Below are 27,044 nucleotides of genomic sequence, written 5' to 3' on the forward strand. Positions count from 1 at the left end.
TTACATTATTGTTTTCCCCCCCAAAAAAAATCTTTATTAAAATTGTTGTAGATATTAACCAACAAAATAGATAAAAACACAAAAAGGTAAATGCCAGTAATATAACAATGATAAATGGTACATCCTAATGTATATATACATAACCATGATAATAAACAGAAAAAAATAACTATATACAAAAACACTAATTGAGTTCCAGTCGCCTCCTATTATTATATGATGGTCATGAAAATGTGATAAGATTTTGTACAAGGAAACCTGTTGATTAGGAGTGTATATATTTAGTAAGTGTATTGGTTTATCCATATGTGGGGAATTATAAGTAATATCGCACCATCTCCCATCCAGGTCTATGTCATAAGATCATAGGTAAGTACTTGGCTATCAGCGTAGGGCCTATACAACTGTATCCAAATGAGTTCCCTGGCTTTCACCACCCAAGAAAATTATTTTCCTGTGCCCCTGTTGAGCAGAGCCACAGCAGTGATTCCCAGGGTGAATTTCCTATTAACCATCAATTTGTCAAGATTTCTCTTAGAGTGCTAATGAAGAGCTTTACTTGACATGAATGGGCAGCCTATTCCAGAGCAGGGGAAGTCTCTGGGACAGGAATATATCCCTCCAGCATGTTCTGTTTATTGTGGTGACAAGATTTAGGTCCTTGGAGCATGTGGCTCGGAGAGATTAGGATTTTGTTAGGTGTAGCATGTCCATCAGGTCTGGGTTAGACATGGCTTTGTATGTTAGGCAGAGGTCGCCTCAGAGTAGGTGATATGCGATGGAGTAGAGCTGGAGTTTTTTGAGACAATTGGCATATGGCATCTGTTTGAGGCCGGTAATCCTCTTAGTGAGGTATTTCTGTGACCTTTCCAGCTATTGCAGATGTCTTGCGAGGTACATGCCAAACAGGGCATTGTAGTCTATGATGGGTCTAATAAGGGATGAGTAGATAGGAATGATGACCTCTCTTTTTCTGGAGGAGAGCCCCTTTGTGATGAGGTGTGCTACGTAGAAGGATTTCCTGACTACTGTGGCGACGTGATTATCAAAGGAGAGACTACTGTCCACCTGTGTCTCAAGGTCTCTTATCACACTTTTGGTGTTTAGTAGGCTACCGGTTATGTGGTAGTTCATGGGTATGGTATTTTTCCCAAAGGGGATGACAATGCACTTCTTGGTATTGAGCTTTAGGCCATGACTTTGACACCAAGCGTCAGTTTCAGTGATGCTTCTTTGTAGAATGTCCACATCCTTAGGTGAATCAGTTATGGCTCCTAATTTGCAGTCATCTGTGAATTTCATTAGCTAGAGACCAGCTGTATTAGCCTGGACTTCAGAAAAGTAGATATCAAACAGGAGAGGACCAGGACCGAACCCTGTGGTACTCCGCTTGTCACTCATCTGAAGTCAGATTTGAGTCTGCTACTTTCACTGTGTGGGTTCTGTCAGTGAGTCAGTTGGCCACCCATCTTGTGACATAGGGATTTATGCCTAGTCCAGTGAGTTTATCTATAATACCAGAGTGGGGGATGGTGTCGAAACCCTTGGTGAGGTCAAGATAGGCTGTGTGCACTACCTTACCCTCGTCTACGGCTCTGGTGACTGCTTTGAAGAAGTCAGTCAAGTTTCAGAGGCATGATCTACCCTTTACAAACCCAAACTTAGTGGCATCCAGAGTTTGGAGGTTACCTATGTATGTCTTTATTTATAAGCTCTAGGATCATGCATTCCATGGCCTTGCAGACCAGGCTCATCAGACTAATGGGGTGGTAGTTCCCAGGGTCTGTGGGATAACTATCACTGTGCACCACTCCTTAGGCACAAAGCCTGAAGTGAGGCTAAGGTTGAACATGGTACTTACGTGGGGTGCTATTTTGTTCTGTAGTTTGTGCAGAACGCAGCCTGGGATGTTGTCCAGTCCCATAGATGCTGTGTTCTTGACTGGATAGTGCAGTCTTAACCTGTGCGGTCATGATTTCTGGGGCTTTGCAATTATCCAGTATGGGGATGGGCCTTTTGGGGGGTGAGGGGGGGTAAAGTTAGCACTGAACCTATCTGCCAGGATGTTAGCAATATCAGTTGGTTCGGTAAATGTAGTGCCATTGTGCTGTAGTTCAGAGCAGATCTGAGTGTTGCCATTGAGATTCTTGACATAGCTGTAGAAGGCTTTGTGGTTATCTTTAGAATCCAAGGAGATTTTATTTTCATAACTAGCTTTGGAATATTTTATGAGGGATCTCAGCTTCTTGCTGAGGCTGTCCAGGGAGTTCCTGCAGTCATAGGATTTTACTCATTTCTGCAACACTTTCTTCCTTCTGTTGTAGAGCTTGTTTATAGCAGGGGACCATCAGATTGGCTTCCTTTTTCTGGAGGATAGCATCTTGGTTCTGTTGGGGATGGCACAGTCCATGCACTCGTCTATGTGCTTATACAGTGCATTTGTATATGATTCAGCAGTCGTGTTACTATTTTCCATCTGTGTGGGTGTCATGAAGTTTGCCACTTCTGACTTAAGAAGCATGAAGTTGGCTTTGGAAAAGTTTTTTACAGTAGTTTCTTTAATGGGGAGGGGGGACAGGATATGGATGTCTAAGGTGATTAGCTTGTGGTCGGACCTGACCAGCGAGGAGTTGATCAATGGCATGGAGCATCTATTACCCATATTGGTAATGACCAGGTTCAGGAAGTTGCTACCGCTGGTAGTGGTATGAACAAGCTGGTCCAGGGCATTGGAAGTGATGAATTCCAGAAAACATTGGGCAAATGAATTAGTACATGAGTAGTTTTCCCAGTTGATGGAGGTGTAGTTGAAATCTCCTAAAATTAGGGTACTGGGCTGTGTCTTAATATTATCCAGTATATCAAGAAACATGGAGTGGGGATCCTGGGGCATGGCAGGGGATCTGTAACAATCTACAACCTGAATTGCAGTCTTGCCCAATGTTAATAATTTCGGAGGCATTATGTTGAGCAACTAGCCTGGAAGTGTGGATATCCTTTATGAATATGGACACGCCTCCTCCTTCAGTATTTCAGTCCGGGTTCGGTGGTCGAAAGGTGTGATATGAATTGTAGCCTGGTAATGCAGGGGTGCTCTCTGGAGCCTTAAACCAGGTCTCACTGACCAGATGTTGATGTTCTCCATCTTAAGGAGAGCCTCGAGTGTGTGCATTTTGAGATTTGGACTTTGAGTATCATTACCCTTAGATTTCGCTTGTTTATGTCTACTATTGTGGTCGTTTGATGTTTGAGCCTTGCCTATAGTGGTGGCAAGAGCCTTAGCTGGTATCCAGAATCCCAGTGGTGACAGGTTCAGGCCATCTCTGCAAAGCATCGTGGCCTGTCGATCATGTCATCCTAGGCAGACAGATACGGGATCCCCTTGGAATGACACCAGAATCTTAGCCAATTGTTGAAGTCAATCATTTTGTCCTTGTACTGTGGTATAATTCTGGGTGATGGCAGGATGCTTCTTAGGGCTAGTGTCATACCTGCCTGGGCCACATGGTCAGAGAGCTCCTCCATGTCTCTCTTCATGTAGGCCAGGGAGGTATGTCTCGGGTCATTCACTCCAACATGGACAATGATGGAGTCATACTTGTACTTGTTGTGGAGTGACCTGAGTGCGTGCATTATATGGTGGATCCTGGCACCCAACAGGCAGCTCACAGTGACTTTCTCCTTGTTCACCCTGGTGAGGGGGACGTCAGTGTGCCTGACTATAGAGTTGCCAATGAGTAGTGTGCTGGGTACGTTGATTTGCCTTATGGGCTGAGGTTGAGTGGCACACTGATTTTGTGGGCTGTGTGTCATTCGGGTAGTGTTGGGGGTGGTGGTTGCTTGTGTTTCAGCTTTGGAGGTCTCTGTTGTTTGGGAAGATTTTTATTGAGAACCTCAGTGAATGTAGGTGTGTGTTTTGTATAACTATGTCTGGGTTTGGGAGGTGCAGGTTTTGATGGACTATGTGTTGAATGTGGTGTGGTGTTAACCTTCTCCTCTTAACTGTCTAGTCCAGAATTGGATTGAGAGAGCTTGGTTTCCACTTTGGCTATATAAGTGCATTTCTCACAGGTTGTAGTGTTAGGTGGTAGAAGGAGAGGGTTGTCAGTGTACATGAGGCAGTTGCTACATTGCCCCAAGATGCTCAGATTCATTAGGTGGGCAGGAGAAAACACCAGCAGATGACCCTTGGACATGCCAAGTTAGTGCTTATTAATTTAAGTGCTGGGAGCTGATTTCCTCTTGGCTAGTGAGGGAAGTTGAGTGCTGCAGTAATTTGTAGATTATTTAGTGCTTGCAGCAAGAGTTGGACAAGTGCGGAGTACCAGGAACAGTTATGAGTGCTAAAATTAGAAGACTGGATAGTTTTAAGGGAATAGAAACAGTTTTGAGTGCTAAAGCTGGGTCTGTCTAGTTCAAGAGATCAGAAACAGTTTTGAGTGCTAAAACTAGAAGACTAGCTAGTTCTAAGGGAAACTCTGAAGAGCAGACTTTCTGGCACTGGGAATAGTTTAACTGCAGTTAAACACTGCTGTGCAGTGTGCAAAGCCATGTAAACATGTGTTTTTAAACAGAAAGATGACAAGAATAGAAATATCCCAAAATGGCCAATAAAACTACAGATTCTGAGCTGAAACCACTCCTTCAGGTGACAGGCTGTTTCAAAGCTCACCACTCTCACTGATGAACCGAGAAGCTTCCCTCTGTCTCAGAAAGGTCTGGGCAACATGTATAATAGAATCTTCTCATGCAAGGTTTTCTTAACAATTATAACTAACCCCCCAAACTGTTTTTTTTTTTTTAACCAGCAGCAATTATCATTTTGATCCAATTCTTCCTGTTCTCATGAATCCAATCTTCAGGTGACATGTGAGTTTCTTGCATTAAAATAATATTTGCTTTTGATTTCTAAATTAGGTGGAACATATTTTCATCTTTTTTATCAAGTTGAATTCCCCTTACATTCCAAGAGTCAATAATCCACAATTTGGAACTTGTAGGTAGGATTACATGGCAGGAGAAACACGAAGAGTTGTCTAAGCTGCTTAAAATCTATAAGAACACTGTTAGAGCATAACACACTGATTGGCAAGTGGCACAAAACTCTTCCTGCACTAACCCTGTGCCTAAACATTAACCCTGGAAGAGCAGGGAAGTAAAAAGAATGGAGACATAGCAATGAAATAGCACCAAATAACTGATGTTCAACTCCAAAACTATTTTTTTTTAACAACAGTTTTCCCTATAACAACAATATATTTTAGATAAGACTAACTTAACTAACCTAACCACATAGGTAAGTCCACCATTAGCTCCTATTAAGCAGTTTAGCCAGCTATCCTGTCTTTTTTAATAATTAAAATAGAAAACAAAATATACAGAGCCAAGAAAAAGAGAGAGAAAAGCAGCTGTAGGTAAATTACTACAGTAAAAATAGAAGGGGTGAGCAACACTTTAAACGACCAGTGGTGTACACATAGATTTAATAGAAAATAATTATAAACTACTACTTAAAAAGGGAAATAACTGACAGTATATACAGAATATTGAGCAAGGTCTAAACATGGGAGCCAATATTTACAGATCAGCCAAACTAGTTAAGTAGGAATATATCAACTGAATAACAATATTTTAAACCTGAGAGAACAGTGAAATGCTCTAATGTCATTTATAATTGTTCAACTATTTAAGTAGATTACATAAATATAACCAAATACAATTGGTAAACTCAAAATAATCTTAAAGCAGTGAATACAATTATTATATGCTGGTAGAAGTGGTCATCAAAATTAACACACCCAAACTAAAAGCAGCCAAAGCAAACGACTAGTGCTAACAAGCAAAAATGTCACTAAGAGTCATAAAACAGCAAATACAGATATTATATGTTGGGAGAGACTCTATCAAAATTAACACATTGAGACTAAAAGCAGTCGATGCTTACAAGCGAGAAAGGCACCAGGAGATCACTGAGAATGATTTTTTGCTGATGAGAACTATAAATAGAAGATACCCTGCATTAACGTCTCTGGGATTACCTCTATGATTGTTGGCCATAACCTCTGACCTCCATATAATGAGCAGAATGCAAAATAGCCTGAAATCTTTTCCGGCAAGTCGAAGTGTCAGTCCATCTGTGCCAACACTGTGTAGTAGAAAAATAATGTAGATTGGCTTGAACTTGGATTGAAAAAAAAATGTTGAGCTAGACGAGCATGGTTGAGTAAACAGCACCTGGAAGATACCATAGTGGAGGGGTGATGACTGACAGGGAAGGAAGGGATCCAATGTAAGTGCAAGGAAATTAGAAGCCCCATCAGAAACAACAGCTGGGATTATCACATCCTCCAAAGCTGTAATTGAACAAGAGCGCCAAAAATCAATCTATCCTCAAAAGGCCACACTAAAAGAAGACAAAGCTCCAGAGTAGACGAGCAAGAAGTAAACCTGAAGAAAAAGTCATTGACCATTGGTTTCACTTACATGTAATTCACCAAAAGTTGTCACAAAGACACTTCTGCCTCCTTCACTGATGTGACAGTATTTCATATCCTTGGGATGGAAAGAAAGTACATTTGGGTATTTCATTTGAAATTGTATCCTTATTTGGATCAGGTAAGCACAAAAGGGGGATAATGTTGTCTTTCATCTTTAATCTATGACAGTAAATCTTGAGGGAAGGATATCTTATTGCCATTCCATGTAAATTTATTTTACTTTTTGCTGATACTAAAACTTTTAAGTGTCTTGTTAATTCAGGAACTTTACTTAGATGTATCTAGGTTTGTCTTTATTTTGGGAAGATTGCAACACTCGGTGGGCTCTTTCAGTAATTATTTGGTTTGCTTTGGCCGTATCATCTAGCAACAACTTCAAAATCTGTTTAATAGTTTCGGTGAGGTTTGGAGAAGAATAGTGTTCAGGAAGTCCTCTGATAATAATATTGCTATGTCTGGATCTGGCTTCTAGATCAATAACTTTTTGCTGTGACTCTTGAATTTTTTTAGCAGTAGACTCTGAATCTGATGTGTAGCTTGCCTATTTTAATTTCATTTTCCAAGATCTTAGCCTCTGATTTTTCAATTCTGGAGATGATCTGATTAATAGAGTTTCCAAAAGATTCTAGCTGATCAGAAACATTTTAAATAGCTAATTGCATTGGTTGGAGGGTATTTTTAGGTAATCAAGATTTGCAGGTTGATCCGTTTTTGTTTTAATTATATTTTTGGCAGGTTCCTGTAGTTTACCCATTCAGGGTCTTTTGGAGATGACCTCTGTATCAGGAGAAGCAACTGCTGAAAACTTGCTTTTAGTAGTTTGAGTTTCCATACTGGGCTCTTGGTCTGACAGCTTCAGCCTAGTCATTTCCCCTTGGAATTAGTTGATAATTAGAAGTAGTGTATACATCTCATGAGAATGGCTTTGTAAATTAAGTGGCTTAATCAAGATCAGTCTTCTTATTTAGAAAGTATCCAAATGAATTCCTTTTAGTACTAAGGCCAATAGAAAGGCTTATTTCTTTACTTTTGGCAAGGCTCGGTACTGAACATATTGGAATTAACCTGAACTTTGAAGGAGCTAGAGATTAACAGTACTTATAGGTCAGCGGCCATCTTAATCTCCTACATTATAGTTTATTAAGACATGATTTTCACTGTTACTTTAGCACTGTTAAATTTCTCCCTCTGAAACATCCCTTTTACTAACATTTCATAGGAAGCACACTGTTACAAATGAATGAATTCCTAATATGTTGTAAAATTGGCTTCTCCAGTTTATTCCTTTTAAAATGGTCATTATGTTGTACATCATTGGTGCTACAAGTAGTAGCCAAGAAGTTTGGGAACTCTGAGATGAGCACTTATGAAACCTGCCTGGTGTATAAAAATGCTATGACTCGGATGGATCAAGTCATAATTTTACGCTCGCATTATTTGCTGTTTACCGAGTATAAAAGTAAGAAACATAAAAAAAAAAAGTATGTCTGTCTGTAAGTAATTGTGTGTGTGTGACAACTGAGAGTGATCAAGCAGCAGAAGTTGAGAGGTTTGCATACCTCTCCATCTCTTATCTCAAGACAGCTGGATTAAACCAAATATAAGGGGGGGCAAAGTCTCAAAATAGTAATAGTTTTTAATACAACTGTTATAAACTTAAAAAGTTTCTTCAACAACAGCTTTTGCTTTAGCATGCATTTTCTGAAGGCACACAGTCTGAAACTGAAATATATTTCGTTATTTAGTGACTTTCATCACCTGCGATTTGACAGCAAACCACACCTGTAAGAAGTGTTAGTAAAAATCTAAATATTTTTCTGCAAATGTTATATTTTGGATATAAAATACATCTCCTTATACTGTATTTGTGTTTCTTCCTACTTTACTACTGGGGCATTGACTACAACTCTGAGATATATCGCAAGAAGTATCCTTTTCTGTGCATTTAAAGTGTTTTTTTTTTTTTTTTTTATTGTATCTGCTTTATTTTCTGAAAAAAATATATATTTGTTTCCCTGCCTTTCTAAGCTAGTATAGTCCATTTTTCAAGTTAGTGTTGAATTCAGGGCTGTGTTACAAATCTCTGTTTTTGCCCATACCTTACTTGGATAGAAGGAAGTTTCCCTGTTCACCTGTGAGAGAGGGGAGCTTTGAGCAGCCTATCTGTCCCTGGAGGAGTGGTTTCAGCCCAGAAATTAGTAGTTTAGTGGCCATTTCGGGCTAATTTCTATCTCTTTCATTTCCCTGCTATAAAAACCACATTTTCCCGGTTTTGCGTGCCGGGCAGCGTCAGTTAGATAGGGTATAACTATTCCCAGCACCACAAAGTCTCCTCTTCAGTTTTTCCCTTGGAACTAGACAAACTTTCAACTTAAGCCATTAATTTCTCAGCCTGGCACTTGCTCTCAAAACTCATAGCAAGCACTTATAAACCCTAGCACTAGACCCCCCCCCCCATACTGTACAGAAGGACAAGCTCTCTATTCGACCTTAACAGCCATTCAGTAAAACAGTTCACTGTACCTATCCAGACATGTCCAAAGGGCAGTTTCAGGTGTACTCCGTAGTCCATCTGGTGAATCTGGGCATTTTGAGGCAATGTTACAACTGCCTCTTGTACACAGACAACCCTCTCCTCCTACCACCAAACACTAATACATATGAGAGATGCAATTATACAGCCAAACTGGAGGTTAAGCTCTTTCAACCCAAGACTGGATCAGACAGGAGGAGAAGGGAAATACTTGCATCACACCACCAGTCTCACATAGACCCATTAAACCAGCACTGGCAAAAAACACACATAAATACATGAAAATATACTTGGAAGCTCTAAATAAAAATCTGTAAAAGCAACAGAGACCTCCAAAGCAGACATCTAAGCAACCACCACCCCCCAAATACAAGCCGTGAAACACATACTTCACAAAACCAGTGTGCCACGCAGTTACAGCCCTTAAGACAAAATAACATACCCAACTTACTAGTAAGAGGTGACCCTGTAGTCAGCATACTGACGTCCTACTCACTAGGCTGAATAAGGAGAAGGTTACTGTTAGCTGCCTGTTGGGTGCCAAGATCCACCACACAACACAAGCACTCAGGTCACTCCAGAACAAGTACAAATATGACTGTCATTGTTGGTGTGAATGATCTGAGCCGTACCTCCCTGGACTACATGAAAAGAGAAATGGAAGGAGCTGTCTGATCATGTAGTCCAGACCGGTATGACCCTGACCCTGACCCTGAGTAGCATCCTGCCTTCACCAAGAATGATACCATGGTATAAAGAAATAATTATCAATTTCAACAATTGGCTAAGTTTCTGGTGTCATTCAAAGGGAATCCAGTGTCTGTCTGCCTGGGATGACATACTCGACAAGCCATGCTGCTTCGCTAGAGATGGCTTGCACCTGTCACCCTTAGGCTTTTGAATACTGCCCAAGGATCTTGCCACCCCCATAGTGCTTTTTTTAAACAAGGCTCAAAAGACAAACCCACCACTGTAAATAGCACAAGTAACAAAAAAACTGAGGGTAATGCTGCTCAATGCCAGAAGTCTAAACCTCAAAATGCATGCACTGGAGGCACTCCTCAGTATGGAGAAAATCGATATATGTGCAGTAACAGAAATCTGGTTTAAGGCTTCAGAGAACACCCCAGCACTACCAAGCTACAACTTATACCATGTATTTTGGCCACAGAACCTGGACCGAAATACAAAAGGCGGGGGTGTATCCATATTCATCAAGGATACCCACACCTCCAGGTTAGCGGCACAGCATGATGCTTCAGGGATCATCCACGTGCAACTAACAATGGGAAAAACTGCAGTTCAAATTGTAGCTTGCTACAGATCACCCACCATGTCCCAGGACCCCCATTCCACATTTCTGGAAACACTGGGAAACATAAAGGTCCTACCAAACACCCTAATTTTGGATGATTTCAATTACCCAAACATTAACTGGGAGAACTGCTCAAGTACTAACTCCCTTGCCCAACATTTCCTAAAATTTATAAACTCAAATGCCCTAGATCAACTGGTCAATACTCCCACCAGAGGTGACACCATATTGGACGTGGCTATCACCAACATGGGTGACCGGTGTTCCACACTAGAGGTCAACCCCTTGCTGGTTAGATCTGACCATAAACAAATCACTTTGGATATCCACATTCCGCCCCCACCCCGGACAAGGAAACCACCGTGAAAAACTTTTCAAAAGCAAACTTCACATTACTTAAGACCGAGGTGGAAAGTTTCAAAGCCTCCATGCTAAAGGATAACGCTGTCCAAGCTGCAAAATCCTTTACTAACGCATTCTATGGGCACCAACAAGAATGCATGGATCATGCTCTCCCAAACAAAACCAAGACTTACTCCTCCAAGAAAAGGAAACCAGTCTGGTGGACTCCTGCCATAAACAAGCTATACAACAGAAGAAGGAAACTAGTACAGAAAAGAGTAAAATCCCAAGAAAGGAAGACATCCCTGATTAGTATCCGCAAGAAAGTACAATCCCTCATAAAATCATCCAAGGCGAGCTTCGAAAGAAAAATTGCCAAGGACTCCAAATATAACCACAAGGCATTCTTTAGCTATGTCAAGAATCTAAGTGGCAATGCTCAGATCTGCTCAGAGTTAGTGCAGAATGGCACAAAATACACTGAACCGACCAATATCGCCAACATCGTGGCAGACAGGTTCAGTGCCAACTTCACCGCCCTAAAAGGGCCCATAGCCATACCAGAAGAATGTAGAGACCCTGAAATCACAGACACTCAGGTTAAAACAGCCCTCTCCAAAGCTAAAAACACAACATCAGTGGGACCGGATGGTGTCCCAGGCTGCATCCTACATGAGCTCAAAGATTAACTAATCCCTCACCTAAACACACTGTTCAAACTCAGCCTCTCCACAGGCTACGTGCCAACAGAGTGGCACACAGCAACGATTATTCCGCTCCACAAAGGTGGAGCCACAACAGACTCTGGGAACTATCGCCCTATAAGCCCGACTAGCTTTGCCTGCAAGGCTATGGAGTGTATCATTATGGAACTCATTAACTGAGACATTGGGAACCTCCAAACACTGGACCATACCCAGTTCAGCTTTGTTAAGGGCAGATCATGCCTTCCAAACCTGATGGACTTCTTTGAGACAGTTACCAAGGGTATAGACGAGGGAAAGGTGTTACACACAGCCTACCTAGACCTTGCAAAGGCCCTCAACACCATTCCGGTATTATAGACAAGCTCACCAGCCTGAACATAAACCCCTACATCACAAGATGGGTTGCCAACTGGCTCATGGACAGAACCCATATGGTGAGAGTTGCAGGAGCTAGGTCCAACTCTAAACCGGTTACAAGTGGCATCCCCCAGGGCTCAGTCCTAGGACCCCTCCTGTTTAGCATATACTTCTCAGAGGTACAGGCAAGCACAGGAGGACTATGGCTGACCAAGTTCGCAGATGACTGCAAACTAGGGGCTATAATTGACTCTCCGGCTGACACAGACATCCGCCAAAAGGGTCTCTCTGAGACGGATACCTGGTGTCAAAATCATGGCCTCAATCTAAATGCCAAAAAGTGCATAGTTATCTCCTTTGGAAAAAACAAAGTACCCACAAACTACCACATACGTGGTAGTCCCCTAAATACGAAGACGTAATAAGGGATCTGGGGACCCAAGTAGATAGTAATCTCTCCTTTGATAATCACATTGCCAAAGTGGTTAGAAAATCCTTCTATGTGGCCCACCTATTCACAAAAAGATTCGCATCCAGATCAAAAGAGGTCATTGTGCCCCTCTGCTCTTCACTCATCAGACCCATCATAGAGTACAACATTCCATTTGGGATGTACCTTACAAGACACCTGCAACAGCTGGAACGACCACAGAAGTACCTCACCAAGATGATCACTGGCCTCAAACAGATGCCCTATGCAGCTCGACTGAAGAAATTACAGCTGTACTCGGTTGCATACCGCCTACTCAGAGGTGATCTCTGCCTGACATACAAGGCCATGTCCAACCCAGAATTGATGGACATGCTCCACCTAAAGAAAACCTTATCCCTGAGAGCCACATGCTCTAGGGATCTAATCCTCACCACAACAATAAATAGGACATGCTGGAGGGATAGATTCCTGTCCCAGAGACTTCCCATGCTTTGGAACAAGATTCCAGCCTATATTAGGCAGAGCTCCTCGCTAACACTCTTCAAGAGAAACCTTGATGAGTGGATGGGAAACAGAAAGTTTACCTCGGGGATCACTTCACTGGATCTGCTGGACAGAGGCACAGGGAACTAATCTAAGGGGGGCAGTGAAAGCCAACACATTCTGACTAGGCTTATAAATGCCTTTGGGCAGATAGCCTAGTACCTACCTATGAACCTATCTCCACAACCCCACTACTTTTATTTACACCCGTCAGGTCACACTATTTTAAGGTGCTGCTTATGCTGCTACAAAACTGTGGTCACACCTGATTAGTACACTAGTGGTAATCAGCAGGTGGTGTTACAATGGTTGAACTGTCATCATCACCATTAGCTTTACAGACTCACTGGATTTGGTTTCTAGTAGACATTGCAGCATTAGTACATGGAGAGACGAGCATTCTTTGAGGTTTCCTAGTACAGTGCAAAGTATCTCTGCAGCCAACATTGTATAATAGCATACAGTAACAGTGTGCTGTGACAATTTTGTGAGAGCGGGTGATTTTTTTACACAAAAGAAATCGAATGCAAGGGATTTGTGTGATAAACTAAACAATATGGACATTAATTGAACTGTCACAAAAAATTGCATCAGTATTGCCATAACTGTTTATGTAAGACACTCAACCTTTTATGTTTGCTAATAAACTTTCTGAAATATTGATGTAGATCAAGCCACTGTTGATTTATTTTTGTATCTCGTAACTGAAGGAGAGCACTGACCCATATGCTGCTTTTTCAGACTCAGCTCAGGATCATTATCTGTTTAGTGACTTGTTTGCAGTTTAGTAGTAGGCAAATGAATGGTAAAGGAATCAAACCTCGACCAACAGAAGCAGTTAGTTAACTACTCATAGCCGTATTCGTCTGCACTAATAGCTACAGTAACATCATGTTTCCTTTCCCTCATTTGCTACATCTTTTTCCGTCACACTGCATGACTGCTGTGCACTATATGTGTTTGTGTTGTGTATTTAAGGGGTATTTGCATTTATTTCCAGTTTTCCAAGTGAGTTATTAAAAAAAGCTTTGAAAGAGGCCCAAGGACAAAAGCTGCAACAGATTTATTATACAGTAAACTCTCAGTTAACCAATCAAGCAACCAGAACTCTCAACCAACTAGAAAAAAATCGAAGAAATACACTACAGTATGAACAATTCAGTTTTTCATGTGTTGCACTTTGTTTGCCCCTGCAGAAACATACCCTACATTTTTAGAGTTTTAAAAATGAAGATGCAAATAAATTCCCTCTCTCCTCAATCTGAGAACAAGTCAAGCCAAACAAGTCAGATCACTAAAATGTCAACACTTGCTACATACTCACTCAGTTTGTATCAGATTGCACATTCTCTCTCCGATCTCATGCACACTCTTCAGCTTTCATACATCTCTCCAATCTCTCACACACAGCTGCTTCTGCTTTCATGCATGTATTCTCTCTCTGTTCAATTCATTCAGTTCCAATCCACTCAGTGTGCCACTGAAAACAGTTCCACATGCCATGCTTTCTAGCGGAAATATAAGTTTAAAATATTATTACAGCCAGGCTTTTAATTACTGTATTTCAGTATCAAAATCAAATCAATACAGTGTTTATGGTATGGTATGGTATAGTTTAGGGTACAGTATTTGTCAGGTCTGTTTGTAACAATAACTCTCAAGAAACCAGAACTACACTTATCTGGCATCTACCAACCCCCATGGGTGCCGGTTAACTGTAAATTAGCAATCAAAGCAGTAGTGTTACATAGATGTGCATATTACAGAAGCTGCATGTAGTGTCAAAACATTAATGAAGAAAGATAATATTCAGGTGATAATGCAGTTACAGCAATATAACTGGTCAGCACAGTGGTGCAGTGGTTTGTGTTGCCTCACAGCAAGAGGTTTTCTGGTTCAATTCTTGGCTGGGGTGCCTTCTGTATCTCCTTGTATGTATGTCTGGATGTCCTCCCTGGGTTCATGTGGGTTTCCTCACATGTTACAAAGACATGTCTGGAATGTTTCTCCCCAGGCCTCTGCTGAAAATTGTCTTGTTCCAAGTTGGATTTTCCCAGTAAACAAATTATAAATAACCTGAGGAGAATATAACGCATTCATTTTCTAAGAAGATTATGAATTCTACTGCAGCCCAACTAACATTTATAAGCAAATAAATGTTTGGAAAAATGCATGGTTTATACTTTGTGCTCTGTTATGTAGTGAAGTAGGAGACAGCTCTTGTACCAAGAAGAACTGAGACAGAATAAATGCACGGTGGTGATTAGTAGGAGAAATAAGGTGGGTCAACATTAGTGTAAAGTTTAGTACCTAAGGGCAGTAGATTCTGTAAGTGGTGTTGGTTAAATAGCTTTCATAAATGATCAAGCTGCAGGATGAGTGATTATGATAGAACTACGGGGGTGGATATAGTAAACTAGTAAAATCTCTTTGCTACAGTCAGGGGCAAGGTATCTAAATAATGAATGCTTAGAGAGAGAGGGCCATTATTTTGGTAGTGACTGGTAACTTGGATTTTGAAGAGGCTTCTCCAGAGAATGGTGAGCAATTGTACATCCAGTTAGAAAGGAGATATGATTTTAATTGAGATTTGAATTTTCTGGAGTTATTGATGTCATGAGTTTGTAATGGGAGAGAGTTTCAGAGTTTAGCAATGGTGCATACAGGGATTTTGCATTTGTGTTGGCGGTAAGTATGGTGATCAGGGATTTTTAACAGGCGTAGCTGGAGCATATCAGAATGCTGAGCATAATAGTGGAGAATGTTCTCGGTTTGTTGAAGTGGATTTATTTGAGGAAATTAGGGAATTTATGCCATTGAAGTTGGGGTACAGACAGTAGGGACAGTAGCAAGTTTGGTAGCTTTGCTCAAGCTTTGAGAGTTGGGTAGAAAGGGTTGGCTGATACAAATAGATGCAGCTTATGTGAAAGCTGAGTAGGAAGGACAGGCGACACTTTCTGGTATGATCTGTAAAGTTTTGTTTGGCCCTGTATAGCATGCCTGGTTTTTTATGTGATTTTTTTTTACGCCTTCCATGGTGTGATTATCAAATTTTAGTTCGTCATACATTATTAGTCCAAGTAGCTTGTTTTGGGAGACCCTAGCAATTGTAGTGCCATTTATTGACATAAAAAGTTTTGTTGTTAGGAGGTTTGGGACAGAGTTCTTTTATCATTGATAAGATTTTGAGTCTCTGAGCGGGTTTCTACAAATTTGAAAAAGCATTTTGAGGGATGGTTTACAATTCAGAAAGTGGTTTGACATGGTGGTTGACAGTAATATTCATCTATATATTGTATAAAGGAAACATTGTGGGGTGTAGAGGTAAGTCATTAATGAAGATGTTAAATTGTAAGTGGCCAGGGATGAAGCCCTGTGGCACACCCAACAGATAATGGGAGAATAGATGATTTAGCCTGTAGCCATTTAATGCTTTGGCCCCTGCTGATAAGGTAGGAGATAAACCACAAGATAGAATAGTGACCTACGTATAGAGTTTTTGGAGTAGTTTATAGTGAGAGACAGTTGTCAATTGCTTTAGATAGGTCAAGGAAAATGTATGATATTAGGTTATTATAATTTCTGTGATGGTGAACAATGTTAATGAAGGACAGATAGGCAGCCTCTGTACTGTGTGATGGGCGAAATTCATGTTGAGATGGAGAGTGAATGTTGTTTGATAGTATATATTGGAGTATCTAGGAATGAATCCACTTTTCCAAGTTCGTGGACAATGGGGATAGAGTAGCTATGGGTCTTAAATGATTCAATTCATTGGGAGAGCCTCTTTTCCTCCTTTATGAAGTAGAATGGTGTGGGATTGTTTCCAAGATGTTCTATAAATCCAAAGTCTTTGCGACCAGTTGTGTTCTCTTCCTGGAGGTCAGAGCTGATGGCTAAGCCAATTTCCATTGTAGCTCCTGCCTTTGTTTCCTTGACACTGGTCATGTCTGAGCCCAGCAGACATTGTGGCTTATGCATTGAGGTGGGTGTCTCCAGATCAGGTTCTACAATTACAGCTTTGGGGCCATCCCTTTCCTCAGAGCATCCTCCCTTGTTAGCTCAACTCCCATCTTGGCACTGGGGCAGGATGTGGCTGTGCTGAAGTCCAGAGCATCCGTGGGATCCTCAGACTCAAAGTTTTTCAGCTACAGTCAGCCTGCTTCAGCTTTCAGTGTCATAAAAAGGATGTTCACCTGTCAGTAGAGGGAATGGTCAAGTACAGCCAGTGCCCCTTCTCTTAAACTGGCACCTATGACTGCTCCTCAGTCTGCTCCTGGACAGCCCACCCTGGTTGTCTCCCAGTCGCCCCCCCCCCCTTGCTGGAGCACCTGCCTTTTCCCTTTCATCACAGAGTCCTTGCAGCAGTAAGAGGCAGTGCAAGAGGAAACATCTAGAGTCACCTGAGGTGCCCCTCATGGAAGATACTGACCTCATTGAAGGAGAGGGGTCCTCCATATCCCTCCAGGATAATGTCTTCTTTGGCAATCTTTTGGAGCTTCTTCACCAGCATGGACATGGAATGATGAATCCCCTTTTTTGGAACAGTTGGTATTTCTGGAGACCTTTGGGTGAGTTTATCCATGTCCTGGATGGTTCCTGCCAATTCCCAGGAAGCCAGATAAGATACTTGCCCTCCTAAAGATCGAGGGGCCAGGCATGGATGCTATTGTGGTGGCATTAGCCATTAAGAAGAATATTTCAGAAGAGAGGTCCTTGGTCCTTCCCCAAATAGGGAATTTCAGGTGTTGAAACATTTTGGGAAGTGCTCTTACTACGGAGCTACATTCACTCTGAAGGTGTTAAATTATTTAGGCCACTTGATCAGGCTTCAAAGGGACATCATGTTGGAAATGTCAAAGGTTGTTAAGGCTCAGCAGACTCTGTAGTCAGAAGTCTCTGGAGGGTCAGTTGTCCACCTTACAATTGATAGCTGACATTTCCATGAGGTTGCTATCCAGTGCAGCTGGAGTGTCCTGAGCCACTGGCACCAGTATTGCCATGCGTCACCACGTTTGGTTGAGGTTGTGTAACTACATAGGCTGCTTCAAGGCTTCCTTTATTAATGCCACATTTGATGGCTCTTCACTGTTCAGGATGAAAATTAAATGCACTTTAACCAGGAGTGAGCAAGAAGTAAAGACATTGTCTGACGTTTGCATATGTTTTGCTACGCCTCAGTGGTCCTTCTGAAACCAAAAAGTGAAAAAAACATATTTTCTTCAGGAAGTCACAAAAGTCTTTTCAAGATGCTTCTCCTGAAGGTATCCCCGTAACAGGATGGGTAACCACAATGTTTGCTGTCCACAATGCAGGGGCAGTCTGCAGAATTAGGGCTTCTGTGGAGCTTTCTCCAGGAGGCTCTTTCTGCAGTTGTGAAGGGTTGCTGACTGTCCTGCTCTGGAGGCAGTCAGGAGTCATTTGACTCTACACTTGAAAGCCTGGGAGGCCACCACTTCAGACAAATGGGTGCTAAGAGTCATATCTAGTGGTTATTTAGTTCCATTTTTAGAAGTTCCAAATTTGAATCCCTCATGTCTCCCAGACATTTCACCCCACCAAAGACAGGAAGCAGCCATTGTGATACAGAAGCTGCTGATCTGATAAATAGGTCATCCAAGAGGTCCCACCAGACCAATGAGGATCTAGGGTCTACTCAAGATTCTTTTTGGTTCAAAAGAAGAACAAGGACATTAGGCCAATCTTGGATTTGAGAAAACTCAATCCCTTTATAAGACACTCCAAGGTCCAGATGGTCACAGTGCAGCCCATATTACCTCTGCTCAGGAAGGACAACTGGATGTGCTCAATCAACCTCAAGGACTCCTACTATCATATAAATATAGAGAGGCATTCCAGGAGGCTTCTGCACTTCTGGCTGGAAGCCTATCATTACCAATTTAGAAAGCTGCCATTTGGTCTCACCACTGCCCTGGGTGTTCACCAAGTGTATGGCAGTCATAGGAGTTTGGCTCAGGCTACAGGGGATCAGGTATTTGCCCTACTTGGATGATTGTTTCCTAACTACTTCCATCAGAGCATCCTTAGCCAGGGCCAGGGACACCCTGTTACAGCTGTGCAGTTCCTTGAGGATCACTGTCAATTACCAGAAGTCAAGTCTGCATCCATTTTAGTCACTAGAATTCATAAGTTGCCAGCTGGACATGGTTTCTTAGATTGCAAAGCTTCCACATCCAGAATGTTGAGTCTTTGATCTCATGCAGTATCTGTTTGCTTTCTTACAAAAAAGCATCTAGTCTCTCTCCTCCTGAAGCTGTTGGGGCACATGGCGACTTCCATCAGACTGGTCCCACCAGACACGTATCACATGAGGGCTCTGCAGTGGACTTAGGCAGTGCAGTGATCTTATGTAACACATTTGATGGATTTTCCCATAATTCTGACAAACGTATGTTGAGATGAGTTCAAGTGGTGACTGGAGTCTCCTTCAGTGTCCAATGGGAAACTGTTTGTCCTCTCCCCAGTCACAGTCATGATGGACATCTCCCTTCTGGGATGGGGGTATTTTGAAGGGAAAATAGTTCAAGGGACCTGTCCTCTTCAAAGGCCAATCTTCACATCAATGTCTTGGAGATGAGGGTGGTCCTCCTGGCACTGCAGGGCTTTCAGCACGTTTTTTTCCCAAAGATGTGATCTCACTCTAGATCAACAATATGTCAGTCATTTGGTAACAGAACAGAGGAACATGATTTTACTCTCTTTGTTGGGAGGCCATGATGATCTGGCAGTGGATGATTTCATCTCAGTGTTTCCTGATTGCAACACATATCATGGGCAGGTGCAACATTTTGGTAGACAGTCAAAGCAGAAACATTCTCCTTTCTCATGAGTGGCCCTTGAATCTGAGAGTTGCTGCTCAGATCTTTCAGCACTAGGGCATTCCATGTTGTGACCTGTTTGCATCCCTGTCCAACACCAAGTGCAACAGCTGTTATGCCTTAGTCCATCCTCAGAGGAAGTTACCCAGGGATGCTCTTCTGTATGCTTGGCCTTTGGGTCTCTTGTACCTTTATCCTCTAACCCCTCTAATATCAAAGTTTCTTCAGAAGGCACCCCACTGCAGTGACTATAATTCTCATAGCTCACTTGTGGCTTTGTCAGGTTTGGTTCCCCTTTCATTGGCCTGTTCTGAGGTACCCCCACTTGTGTGCTAAATCCCCTTCTATATCTCATCTCCCATCTCACTGGTCTGGATATGCCAAATCTCTATATGTTAAAGCTAACTACCAGTTCCCCTGATGGCCAGAAATCCCAAGCTTTGCCGCAGTGTGTGTTCATGTCTTGCCCTCCTCCCAGATGATGTCTACACAGAAGGTGTACACTAGCTAGTAGAAGCACTTTGCTATTTGGGCTGACTCTCGGGGTTTTGATCCTTTTTTGGCCCCCTTGGAGGCAGTCCTGGATTTTCTTGTGGGTTTGTTTACTGCTGATCCAGTCAATCCACGATTAAAGTGCAAGTGCAATTGGCAGCCATTTCCAACTTCCACATCAGCAGGGATAATGTGCCCCTGGCTGCTCTGAAGATTTCTTAGGCCTTCCTTACGGATACTTTTCTACTGGGACTTCCTCTTTAGAAGGCTGTTCCACCATGGGATTTGCATTTCATGTTGCAGGTGCTTGTGGGTCGTTTGAACCCTCTGCTAACACTGATTTGAAACTTTTGTCTTGGAAAACATTTTTGGTAGCTGTCACTTCTGCCAGACACTTACCTGAGTCACAGGCCCTCTCTTTTTTCCCCACTATATTTGTTTTTTCCATAAGGATAGGGTATCTCTTTGTACAGATACCTCTTTTCTCCCCAAGGTGGCTACAGAGAATAATTGGAATCAAGCCATTCACCTTCCTCTGTTTTTTGCTTATTTCTCCAACAAAGGTAAAAGATATTACATTGCATTGATGTGCATAGACAATTGATATTTTATTTAGACAGGACAAAATCTTTTAGAAAGTCTAAACAATTTCTTGTCTCCTTTTCTAAGTTTCAGTTGGGTTAGCTTGTTTCTAAGGTTACATTGTCCTTGGCTGTCATATTGCATTACTTTTACATATAGTTTGAAGGGAAAGTTCTTGAATCCTAAACTGGTAGGTCATTCTACCAATGCTATGGCTACCTTGAATCCTAAACTGGTAGGTCATTCTACCAACGCTATGGCTACTTGCACTGCTTTTTACTCTACAGCTTTGTTGGATGATTTGTGTGCTACTGCTACTTTGGTGTGCTTCCATACCTTTGTGTCCCACTACAAGCTGGACATTCATTCAAGATCTAGGGCTTCCTTTGTTTCCACCACATTTTAGAAAATCCTTCTATAGAACCTCCTGGGGTATTACGTGGGTGGGGACTCTGTCCCACAGATTGAATCCAGATGGAAAAGACAGCATCAGATATGAAAGTTATGTACATGCCATAATGATAGATCAGTGTTGTCTTTTTCCAGCTGTTTCAACCTTCCCTCCTTCCTGTTGGCTTGGCAAGTCCTTTTCATAAGTTGACCAATTGGGGAAGGTTGCTCTACCTTGTTGGTAGCACCTTGATGTCATTCCTTTTAGGGTGGTGTTTTGACAGTTGAGACAGACGGGGCAAAGTTGATCTGAGGTTCTCTTGGTTGACTGAGCCATTATGGGTAGAGAAGGCAGAGTTCAGACAGCTGAAGTCTGAGATATCGCTAGTCTTGGATCTGATAACCCACAGGTTCAGTCTGATGGAGAAAGATAACACAGATCTACCATTATGGTGACTAATAACCTCCATTTTGTGCAAGACTGGAACCTCCTGTGGATGATACGTGTCCATGGCACAATTGTATGACAAATGAAGCTTGGATTACTTCAGATGATGTGAGCCAACTGTCTGCCTCCAAATGGGTTAATACAGACTGAAACTCGAGATCAGGCATTCAAAAAGAAACTATATTAGACTGACACTCACTGAGTAGAGGCTGTCAAGTCTGTGAAGAGCTTTGGGAAATTTCTAAGGCCTCATGTTCCCTTCCAGTGGAGTCCTTAAGCACCAGCTTTATAGGCATTTGTATTTTTCAGTATCTACATTTCAGCCTGGCAGACTTTTTCTTTCTTTCTGTCCTCACTTGTGAAACAGTCTCTGACTGGGTAGGAGACAAACATGTATCCCATAGTCAGCATGAAAAGCTTCTTGTATTTCTGAAAAATTCCAAGATTCTGAACACAGCACAGCATGATCTTGTTAATGGTCTCACAGGGATTGCCAGTAGTGATTTGGGCTGTACCAAAGTAAAAGAAGGTACTTTAAATGGTAATTCCTTGGGACAATATGTTTCTTGCAGATACATACATTAGTTATTTTGTTCCAGAGACATCATGGGCCAAAGAAAATCACCCCCAACCAGAATAACATTTTTAGTAATAAAAGGTAATAGCTGAAAAAGATCTAAGGGACTGCTCCACCTCTGTTAATTCAAAATAAATAAAAAAGTGTCCAATTACTGTTTATATCACTCTTTGAAGTAGCCTGAAAGTACACTTACTCTCACAAACAAGGAAGTGTATGCTTATTGGGGGGGGGGTCACAGAAGTGTAAGCTTACAAAAAATGCATGAGCTCTCCTCTCCATTACACCCCGTCATCATGCTGATGTTCTCAAAATAGGTAGTGACCAGCTCCATTCGAAGATGCCTGTTGATATAAAAGTCTAGCCCAAAGGATGCTCCAACACATGAGGAAATACACTGAAGGAGTGATCTTTACAACAATCGTCCATCTCTTTATGCAACGTAGATGTTTTAAGCAGAAAACTGTGTATATGGGGAAGTGCTTGACAAAGAATATTATCCTTGTACGTCAACAAATTCTGTTTGGTGAGGGGAACACAAATGGTCCAGCCATTTGGGAATCCTGGAATTAGCATCCTGCATTTAATGCAAAAAGCAATGTTACACAGCACGAGGAAAAACAAAAGTGTACAGTATTTGTTTCTATTGACTTGGAAAGTCCACATGGGTGGTATATTCATTTCTTTACTGGAGGTCCAGGAAGTAAAGCTGTAACATTAAAGAATAGCATGCAACAGTACTTACCTTCCTTTAAAAGCTTTCTCACTGATTGTTTTTGTGTGCTTACTCCTTCTCTTGTCTCTACCTGTTCTGTTTGCCCTGTGGGCTCGCTCTGCTCCCCTACACTACCCCCAAATTCCACCCACCCCAGTAGTCCTAGACTTATACCTCCTAACCACCCCCCTTCCCCATCCTACCAATCAGAAGTTCCCACTTCTCTAGCTAATCGTATCATACCCTTTCACCACTTTATTTTCTTTGCTTGATCCCACTACTTAAAATAATTAATATTAACTATTATCTCTTCTCTTTGTCTCACTTCTGTCCTATTACCCTTATATTACTCTAAAACTACGTAGCAGTATGCCCATAACAGTGAACTCAGCTAGAACCAAGCCATTACTCATTACTACACTCCTATCTCTCCTAACTTCAGCCGACCTCCTAACCTATTTTGAAAACCTTGAATATTACAAGTTTCATTATCCTCCTCAACAAACATCCACTCTAACTCCTACTATCATATAAATATAACTTCCATACCTAGCTACCTGCTAGCCAAATATCACAGACTGGCCCACATTAAATACAATAATCTCACAGCCAGGAAAGTTCGATATCTAATTAGCTACACACATTATCCTATACTTAGATTAAAAAAAAAAATCCCTAAAGGATGGAGACATCCATCCTAACCCTGGCCCAACAACTGAATCCTGTAATCCCAATTCCTCTACCACACTCACCACCGCCAGACTCCCTAACTCACTCCTGATAGCACATCTCAATATCTGCAGTGTAAACAATAAAATTCCACATCTTCATACTCTCATAGATGTTCACTCATTTGATATCCTATGTTTAAGAGAAACTTGGTTAAAACCTAGAACTCAAAACAATGAAATTATCCCACCAGGATACAATATATTGAGACAAGACTGCAAAAAGCATAAGGGAGGGGGAGTAGCAATTCTATTTAAAGACAGCCTGCAGGTTACAACTTCATCTTATAATCCACCTCAGGATAATAATGCAGAAGTCCTTATTTCCAAAATTCATACATCATCTGTATCTATCTGCCTCCTGGCAATAATTCTAGTACACTTGAGAATATCCTCAGCTGGATTTTATCAACTTTCCCACAAGAAACTATAATCCTAGGGGACTATAATATTGATTGGAAGTGTGTTAACACCGAGCATCCTACTTCTCACATTAACCTCCACGGCTTCACTCAAATCATCAACTCCTCTACCAGAATTAACAAACCAAACAATAAAGAGAGTACCTTAGATTGGATTCTTATTAATAACTCAACTCCTCTACCAGACTTAACAAATCAAACAATAAAGAGAGTACCTTAGACTGGATACTTATTAATAACTCAAATCCTCTACCAGACTTAACAAACCAAACAATAAAGAGAGTACCTTAGATTGGATTCTTATTAATAACTCAACTCCTCTACCAGACTTAACAAATCAAACAATAAAAAGAGTACCTTAGATTGGATTCTTATTAATAACTCGACTCCTCTACCAGACTTAACAAATCAAACAATAAAGAGAGTACCTTAGATTGGATTCATATTAATAACCATTTCCAAACATATAAGGTAGGAATCTTACCAGATGTCATAAAGTGACCACTCTTTGACCGACATTATCAGACAAAAATGTGATATTTCCCATCCTCCCACATATAGAACTTCAAGATCCAATAAACACTTTAACCCAGTGCTATTTCAATGTGAGTTGAGTGCTTGTGACTGGACTCCTCTAAAAACACACTCACTTGAAGAGGCAGTCAAATACTTCAATGAAAAATTCTTAACTATCCTTGACCAGCATGCTCCTAAATGCTCTATTAGAATCAAGTCAAAACCAGCCCCCTGGCTTACAAAAGAAACCAGACAGAAAATCCTAGTCAGAAACAAATCTTGGTCTAGGTGGCAAGCTACTAAAAATATTTCCGACCAGAAAACTTTTTGACAGTTGAGAAATGTAACAAAAAAGGCTATTCTCTCAGACAAAAATAACTTTTATAGCAAAGAACAAGAAAGAGAAACCAAGAGCTTGAGGCAAACAAACACTTCCAGGACACCACAAATTGAACCACACTATAGTGGTAGAGATTTGGGTGAGGATTTTGACTTTCAAAAAACAGTAATCCCAAAAGATAAAAAGTGGAATCCACCAACGTCGTTATGTACGAAAATCTTCTTTAATACAAACCCAGCAGAATGCAAACAAGCGCTTTCACCCAGTGATACTGGGTTTTCTCAAGTTAAAACTGTAGTGTGCACATTCAGTTTAAATACCTTGCAACAAGCAATTTGCAACTCATTAAACAATTAAATGCAGTTGTTGACTTAATGCAAATTTAACCATTGAGTTTTCACAAACCAAATGCATTTTAACAAACTGTTTTGTAAATGTTGTTGAAACCATTGCTAGGGTGCAACAGTATAAAGATTACACCTTAATATATTCACCTTTGGTTTCCTCAAAAGGGGCATTATCAAAGGTCAACTTATTAGGGCGTCCAGAATGTGCAGTACTTTGGAGTTATTTTTTATGGAGGTTGATTTTCTGAGAACATTATTCCTGGAAAGGGGTTATCCTTTGTGGCTTTTTCAAACCACACTTTCAGATATTTTAGAGAAAAGAGACTCTCTCTATCCTCCTTTATTAGGAGCAGGTTTATCGCTTCCTTCACCCTCCAATAAACAGGAGCTTAGTGCACACAAAAATGTTGTTTATTCTTTTGCTAGTGATGATAAAGAGATAGAAAGTATAATACAAGCGTTTTGGCCGATAGTCTCAATGCATGAGGACATTGGTTTATATTTGCCCACAACTATTAATTTCACCAGAAAAAGGAATATTAATTTAAAAGGCATTTTTGAGCAAAACAGCAATAGGACACATTCTTTTAGTAGTAGTGTTTCGTGCAAAAGGGCTGGCACTTATAGTTGTGGTAGATGCAACCAGTGCTCCTTTATTTGGCAAAGTGATCATATTTTTATTCCTTCTAGAAGATTTACTATTAGAACACACGGGCATTACACATGTTCATCATCAGGGGTGGTTTACCCTGGCATTTGTGGAGGCTGTCAGAGTTTCTATGTGGGCAAGACGGAGAGAATTCTTAAGCATAGAATCTATGAACATTTGTATGAGATAATGCGTTTTATAAACACTCTCTGACTTGCCCACAGATGTCACTTAAATTCTTCGTGCTGGAAAAGGTGAACCCAGATCCGAGGGGAGGTGACTGGGAAACCAGACTCAGTACGAGGGAACTGATTTGGCAACTCAAGTTGAATGCTACTAAACATCCAGGCTTGAATGACTGTATTAATTTAGCGCCGATTTTGAAAATCAACAGTAACATTCTATAAAGTTAGTTCACACATTTTTTGGATTTGTTACAGTCGTACACTGTTTTTTAGAGTTTAGGCAGGGCGGTGTAGATTTGGCAACTCAAGTTGAATGCTACTAAACATCCAGGCTTGAATGACTGTATTAATTTAGCGCCGATTTTGAAAATCAACAGTAACATTCTATAAAGTTAGTTCACACATTTTTTGGATTTGTTACAGTCGTACACTGTTTTTTAGAGTTTAGGCAGGGCGGTGTAGTTTTTATTCATTACTTATTTTTACATTTTTATACATGCATTTGTTATAAACAGATTTTTTAGTTAAAGGTCTTCACACACTTTTAAACAGAAACTGCTAAGTACACAGGTGGATCAGATTAGAACATCTTTTCAACAGAGCACATTTTGCAGTAGCCTATATGCTTTGATGCATTGGCTAGCAGATTATTTACTATTTATTTTCTGCACATTACTTATGCACTACGCTGGGTGGATGAGTACTGCTCACAGTGGTTACCAGCACAGTGCAGCAGGTTAATTTTTTGATGGAAGTATGTTCTTAGTATTGTTCCTGGCTGTTTTTTCACTGCTGTTTTAAATTTATTCTTAATGTATTTTAAAGTTAGGTGCACTTAATATTCTTGTTTAAGGAAACCAAAGGTGAATATATTAAGGTGTATTCTTTATAATGTTGCACCCTAGCAATGGTTTCAACAAAATTTACAAAACAGTTTGTTAAAATGCATTTGGTTTGTGAAAACTCAATGGTTGAATTTGCATTAAGTCAACAACTGCATTTAATTGTTTAATGAGTTGCAAATTGCTTGTTGCAAGGTATTTAAACTGAATGTGCACACTACAGTTTTAACTTGAGAAAGTCCAGT

The sequence above is a fragment of the Protopterus annectens genome, chromosome 10.part0 (assembly GCF_019279795.1).
Source record: "Protopterus annectens isolate FY-2018-M chromosome 10.part0, PAN1.0, whole genome shotgun sequence".
NCBI classification, from domain to species: Eukaryota; Metazoa; Chordata; order Ceratodontiformes; family Protopteridae; genus Protopterus; species Protopterus annectens.